At 38.1% G+C, this 7,475-nt stretch overlaps 1 protein-coding gene across 1 annotated transcript in view; it reads right to left on the reverse strand.

The window, feature by feature from the left end:
• Positions 1-6,751, reverse strand: part of MAP2 (microtubule associated protein 2) — a 140,941-nt gene extending 134,190 nt beyond the window's left edge. Inside the window, exon 1 of the mRNA XM_035007256.1 lies at positions 6,682-6,751. The gene's annotated coding sequence lies outside the window, so the exon portion shown is untranslated. The remainder of the gene's footprint in view (positions 1-6,681) is intronic.
• Positions 6,752-7,475: the final 724 nt, after the last annotated feature.

Genomic DNA, 7,475 nt, shown 5'->3' on the forward strand with positions numbered 1-7,475 from the left:
ACTTGTTCATAACGACTGCTCCAATCCTTTCTAATTTTTCTTGCCTGGACATCTGCCTCCTAACCTCTTGCTGATCAAGGCATGGCACACTGTCTAGCCATATCAACATTACCTAGGAGCTTGTTCAAATGGAGGCTCTCAGGCCCCTCCTCACACCGAATGATTCTGAATCTGCATTTTAATGGGATCCCCAGTTGATTGATCTTGGCTTTAAAGTTTGAGAAGCTGATCTCCCAGTGTCTACTCTTACCATCTTATCATCCATTCTCTGCATAACTGCCTGAGTAATGTTTTAATTTTATTTGTTCACCCACTGATTATCCCCACCCCCCGCCCGGAAATAAAGTTCCATTAGGGCAGGAAAAGGATGTGAAAATGGTGTTCAATAAATATTCACGGAATGAATAAGTGGATTTTCCTCTAGTCTGTGATGAAGTCCAGGTGATAGGTAGCCACCCCGCCCCCCCCCGCCCGGCCCGCCATATCTTTTCTTTACCACTAGAAAAGTCTCACTCTCTTTTCTCTTGCTTTTATCTATAGGTCAGACGAATTTTGTTTGCCAAGCCTAAATCCTTATCTGTGTTCCTTGTCTCCTTTCTTTCAGGAACTTTTCTATGTTGTCCTTCTTCTGCTTATATACCTAACACCCCCTCTTCTATATGTGCCCTCCCTTCAGCTTAGGACTTCCCAGGTTACTAACAGTAAAGTCCCACTGCCCGACATTGAGTCCTAGACCTCTTATATAGGTTTTCCTATTGCTTTCATATCCTTATTTACTCATTCACTTCTCAAGAATTTGCTTCTGTCCCCACAATTTGACTGGTTTGGAGTCAGACCCAGATTCAAAACTAGCCCTGAAACTTGCACAAATGTCTCAGTCTCTGTTTCTCCATTTAAGTGGAGAGAACAGAATGTATAGAGTCACTGCGGTCACTGTGATAATTAAAGTGCCTGTCACAGAGACTGGCGCCTGTCACAGAGGCTGGTGCATGTCAGGTGCTAACGTCATCCTAGATCCCCTTGGTTGGAGGAAAGGTGAGGCTAATTTCGAAACCATCAAATTATATTTGACCAGAAATATGACAATATAAAATACAGCGATTCTGTTGTTCGGAAATAGCCCTTGGAAAAAATGTGAAATATCGTGTGAGAGTAAAATATTCCATTCCATTACAGCATGAAGATGATAGTAAAAAACTGGGAAACAAGAGGAAACAAACATACCCAATGTCTTCATAAAAGAATATTACGCAGGTGGCAAAATGTTTTGAGATGCTTAAGATACTCTGAGTGGAAAAAAAGGGCAGAATTCAAATTGTATTGTTTTGATCCTGGTTACGAAAATTTAAATGCAATAGATGGAAGGAAGGAAGCTAAACAGGTAGAGTGTTAACCATAGTCTCTGGCTTGTATAATTATGGATAGCTATTATTTCCTTCCTTTACACTCTTCCAAATTTGACAAATTTTACAAAATGTGGATTTATGTTTTTATAACAGAAAACACTACTGAAGTAAATAATATATTGAGCAGTCTTTTACTTATTCTCATTCTTCAACTTTTCTGCAGAATTTGAATTTTAGCCTTGTTTTCTATTATTTCACCTGTCCTCTTTTTTTCCTTGCTTTAAAAAAAAAAGAGTTCTTCCTTTAACTTTGTCAATTCCTTATTCTACAATCTAAATGTGGGTGCTGCTGAGAGTGTTCTCTCTGGTCCTCTTCTCTTCTCTCTTGGTAATGTCATTCACATCCTGTCTCCTAATTTCTCTTCTCAGTATTTGCCCAATGTGATCTGCCATCTACCAGACCAGTCTGCCTACAGATCCAGCCCATCATGGCCTAAACCTGCCCCTTGACTTTTTATTCCCTCCCTCATTCAGTCAGCATTTATTGGCTGTCCACTATGCCCTAGGCAGTCTGCAAGAGACTAGGATGCAAGACAAATGAAAGAGAGCCTTTTTCCTCAAGCAGCTTTTAGCTACCTTTCTCCCCTCATTTTTCTAGTTATCAAATTCAAATGTTAGAGCCAGCACTGAGTCCTTCTGTTTTTCATTCCTCCTACCAATCAAGCAGTTGCTATATTCTGCTTATGACTTTGAGCTCAGAAACATCTTTCAATTTCATGACCTCTTTTTTTATGCCCACTGTCAACACCCTCTCTGAGCCTTTATTATTTCCTGGCTTATCCTACGAGAGCTTCCAAAGTGATGTCTTCTTCAATATATTCTCACCCACAACTCCATCTCACACACAGAGATAAAGTAAGTCACCTGAAAACAGAGTTTAGGTCAGAGTGGTCTGCTATGCAAAATACACCCAACAGCTTCTCATCAAATACTGAATAATTTCCTCAAGTTGGTATTTAAGGTCCCCATTCGCATGTATTGGGTTGAACTGAATGGATTCTTACTTTGTAGTTCAGAAAGGGTAGAATACTAGCCATTTTATATGGTATGACTGAATACTATTTCCATCCTTACCTTATAAGAACCCCCTTCTTCTGCCCTGCACTCTAGAATATAAACGAGATCAGTCTACACTTTCCACGCATGTTCACTTTCTTTGGTCTCTTTGCTAATGTTTGTTCTTCCTGGAGCTCGTGCATGCATTCTCTCTCCCTTGAATCCGTCTTTTCATCCCTAACCTCCACCTCAAAAGACCCATCCTCCGTGAAATATTTCCTGTTGAGTCTCTTCTCAATTGTTAGTACTCCTGGCCTGCAATGAAGTCCCTTAAGAAATTATTCATGTGTCTCTTATGGTACCAATGAGCCTTGAGGCTACTTCTTTGTTTTGTTCTGCTGCAACCAACTGAGCTCCAAGTGTCCTGTTCTATATAAGCCTTTGCAAGTAGAGCATCTTAATACCTATCTGTGTAATTGTTAGTGCTCTCAGTTATTTTTGTGGCTTAGTTAGCCATACTTAAGGTTGAATGTGGTATCTGCCTACTATACAGTACGCACACTGCATACTGTTCCCTGCTCGTTTATTGCTTTTCGGTCATTTGGAACTTCTGCTATTATTTCTTTTTTTTTTTTTAAAGATTTTATTTATTTATTTGACAGAGAGAGACACTGCGAGAGAGGGAACACAAGCAGGGGGAGTGGGAGAGGGAGAAGCAGGCTCCCCGCAGAGCAGGGAGCCCCATGCGGGACTCGATCCCAGGACCCTGGGATCATGACCTGAGCCGAAGGCAGACGCTTAACCGACTGAGTCACCCAGGCGCCCTATTATTTCAATTTAAAAAAAAATTGCAAAATAGGGGCGCCTGGGTGGCTCAGTCGTTGAGCGTCTGCCTTCGGCTCAGGTCATGATCCCAGGGTCCTGGGATCGAGTCCCACATTGGGCTCCTTGCTCGGCGGGGAGCCTGCTTCTACCTCTGCCGCTCCCTGCCTCTCTGCCTACTTGTGATTCCTCTCTCTCTCTCTCTCTGTGTCAAATAAATAAATAAAATCTTTAAAAAAAAATTTGCAAAATATGGCATCAAGTTATGCTATTTAGTACTCAAATTCTCTGGCTAATTTGCTTATATAGATTACGCTATTTAGTAATACGCCTTCATCATGATGACACAGGAGCGCTTTATGAATTAATTTGTTTTAAAACTTCCTAATTTATCTCTGATATTCCTCCTTAACTTAAAAAAGAATAAAGTTTTTCAGTTTAAATATAAAATACATATTAAAAATATAATATATAGCAGAGTTTGAATATTATGTTACATATTCTAAGATATATTTACTCCTAACTTAAGTATATAAAAACAAATATCTGCAGGCATACTGTTTTAACCTTATTTCAGTATATATCATGTGCATAAATAAAATATTAAAGCAATGGCTATGAGCCAAAAAAATCTACTAGAAAAAAAATGTAGTATGTTGTGGTTAATATTGAAGGACTTTGGGCCAGACTTGTGTTGATTGCCCAGCTGGAGTCTCCATTCATTCATCTATAAAATGGAGACCATACCCATCTCCCAGGATTGTAGAGAGAGTAAAAACAAGATAACATAAGTTAAGGGCTTAGGATATCATCCAGCATATAGTTAATAACAAAAAATTATAGTTGTATTAATACAAATAAATGGCAACAAGAAAAAATAGCATTCTCTAAAACTATTATGACTAGAAGTTTCCTTGTACGTTATGAAATGATGTCATACTAGTCCATAATGAGCAACAAAGCATTTAAGAAGACTATGACATCATTTCTAGTATTACAGAGGGAGAGAGAGGGGGAGAGAGAGAGAGAGGCCTCCTCCCCTCTGCTGCAGCAAAATCTTGGCTGAAGACATGAAGAGCAATAAACAATGTCCAGCTTGGGAGTAGTATTTAGGAAGCATCCACAAAGCAAAACTCATGCTGCAGTTTGGCTTCTTTCCCTTCCTGATAAAAGTGAAAAGGGACACTTCAAAAATTCTCTCCATCTTAACCTAAAACTGGAAAAATCCTTTTCTATATAGCTGGAGAAATTTTCACACATGGTTTTCCTGATTTTCTACCTGGTATTATCTAATTAATTATTATTAAAGACATATAGTGAATATTTGGGGTACTGGAAAAAAAAAAGTACCAAATATCTGTTTTATAGTGTGCAATCTCATGAAAAACAAGAACAAAAAAGTAATGGGGGAAAATGCTGATGAATCATTTACCCATCAAATAATTAAATAAATATTTGTTGGACTCCTACTGTGGTCCAGGCACTGTTTTATGTGTTGAAGATATGAGTGAAATAATTAACCATTGTCAAAACGAGTTTGATTAGCAAAACCGTGATATAGATCCCTGACTCACTCACAGTCCAAAAGTCAAATTCAATTCTGAATTGATGCCATAACGGTCTATTTCAATAAACTCTGGTTTATTACACAAAATCTGTCAACACACCCCTAGATAAATTTAAAATGGTCCTAGAAAATTTAGCCACCAAGAGACTTTTGGTGAGGTCATATGCCACTTCTCCAATACCCAGATAAACCTCAACAGAGCTGATTAGTTCCTATTAACAATATACTGAATACATTTTTTTAGTGGTTAGATAATAACATCATCCTTTTCCAATTCACATAAATATCCCATCGTTCAAAATTAATATAATGAGTTGCTAAACGAGCCTGGGGATTAGAAAACAGATTCTCACATAAAATATATACTGTGTGGATTTTATTAGATGGGAAAATGCCAAATAGATTTTTTTTTCCACCAGATATGAAACATATTCGCCTACTCTGAGTGGAACCTGAAAGGAGAGGATAGTCCCAAGGGTTTTTACAATATCCAGGAGGAAAGTAAGTCCTCTCTGGGGATTTCATACCTGATTCCACTGAGTAATTTCTAAGGAAAAAAATGCAGTATATTTCATGTATCTCTGAGACTAGTCTATTCGATTTTGCTCAATATCTGAAATAAATGCAGTTTCTTTTTTTAGAGCACACGGATTTATTTTAATGAATTCATTCTCTTGTGCAAAAATATGATGCGATACTGCCTACACTCTGGAAGGGTGGTGACATCTGCCCCTTCCCTCTCTCCCACAAAACCTACCCACAAAGGCAAGGCTCTTAGCAAGTGCTTGTGGAATGAATAAATTAAGGTTCTCATAATTACACACTGCAGAGGAAATTAAACAAGGACAATGCATTCGTCTCCTTCAACTGCTACAAATATTCACACTCACAGGTGCACACTCACAGACTTCTTGTATTTCAGGATCAGTCATCGAACTTTAACTATTTTTAAAGTACATAAAAAAAACTAACCTCCCTGCATAACATATTTTGGGCTGATAAGCTTGAGAGGAAATGCTATGTGAAGCCAAAGAAAGATTTAAACGATGTTATTGATCTTCTCAGCAGGGCAGAAAATGTCTTCCATTTTTTGAAGGCAAATTACAAATGTAGCTTTTGTTGACATGAAGTCAAAGATAACTTTAAAGAATTAAACAAAAGGTAATGCCCATAACTGCCATCTCTAATCAGTATACATCCTGATGCTGAATTTGAAAATGAATATTTTTCATGTAAGGCAGAAGGCCCAGGATCAATGGATTCAACTGCTTCCATGGCAAGATGAAGGATTACTTTCTTATGCCGATAAAGCATATACAAAATCAGTTCATTTAATAACGAACAACCTCAGCCTTTAAATATGGTGCTAAAGACTAGAGCATCAGTGAAGAAGTTACAATATTTTATTCACAAAACCCAACAATACTGAGTCATTCTTAGGCTCTCATCTCTAGCGCTCCTTCTACCTGGGAAGGGCAAGCCATTTCATTTACCCATTTAAAAACATCACTTATTAGCAAGATTCCCTCAGATAAAATCATTACTTTAGTATATTCCTGTTAAATTTAAATGACTGAATTTTCATTAAGATAGAGAATTTTTGATATTTTTTTTAGCTGCTACAATAATAAAAATCCGAAAATAAGCCAGACATATTGATATTTGTTAACAACTTGCAACCCAGGCAAAAGACATAATTCCTTAGACATCTTATAACCAAAACAGCCTTGGATAATGGCATTCTCTGCTTGGGAAATCATACATGTATAGACAATGATCAACGTAGGCTTACAGATAAAAGACCAACCATAGAGAGATTAATTTAAATAAAAACATTCCAAATCCCCCCTGATTTCCCCTCATTTAAACATCCACACAAAACATGCGGTACCTTTTAATTTTCTGAATGAGCAGTTCCCAATCAATGTTTCTTCGGTTAGAGACAACAAGCTGAAGAATCTACCGAAACAAAGCAAAAGAAAAAAAATACATATACAGATTTGTTAACTATATATTGAAAATCATAACTCACCAGTAAGCAAATGCATTCTTTATAATCCAGATAATAAATCTATGTCTTGAGATCTGTAATACAAATAATGCAATACTCGAATTTTTGGGAAGCTCGGTAATGAACTTTAAAGCATTTTACTTTGAGACCACATAAAGCAAATCCTTTGAAAAATGGATTGAAAATAAAATGAAATAAAAATTTAAAAAACCCCGAAGCATTACCAGTGCATATGCAGTGATACCACCCAAGTCTAGCCTTTGAGGATTGCTGCAGAATCCTTCCCCCGGAGCGTTATCTCTACGGGCTGGCTCTAGCTCTCTAGCTCCAGACAGACGCAGTCTGCAAGCCACCAGCTCCTCTCTGTGTGTGTCGGGGAAAGGGAAGCTGCAAATTAGAAAAAGTCCCCGCAGTGGCGAAAAGGAAAATAAGGCGAGTGGGAGAGGGAGAGAGAGCTCACTAGCCTCAGAATTTTCGAGAATGATGACAAGCCACCCAGCTCCGCCATCATTCACTGACAATAAGATGCAGCCCTGGCTTATGATTTAGCGGTTTACCATAGGGGCTTCTGGTATCAAATGCCTGACAGGCATTTTAATTGCCTCCATCCAAGTGTGTCCCCAGGAGTCGAGTCTATAAGCCTATGAATGTCATCATCTGGTCTCCTTTGTGTT

Source organism: Mirounga leonina, unplaced genomic scaffold (genome assembly GCF_011800145.1).
Source record: "Mirounga leonina isolate KUSES-001 unplaced genomic scaffold, KU_Mleo_1.0 Mir_151, whole genome shotgun sequence".
Taxonomy (NCBI): Eukaryota; Metazoa; Chordata; class Mammalia; order Carnivora; family Phocidae; genus Mirounga; species Mirounga leonina.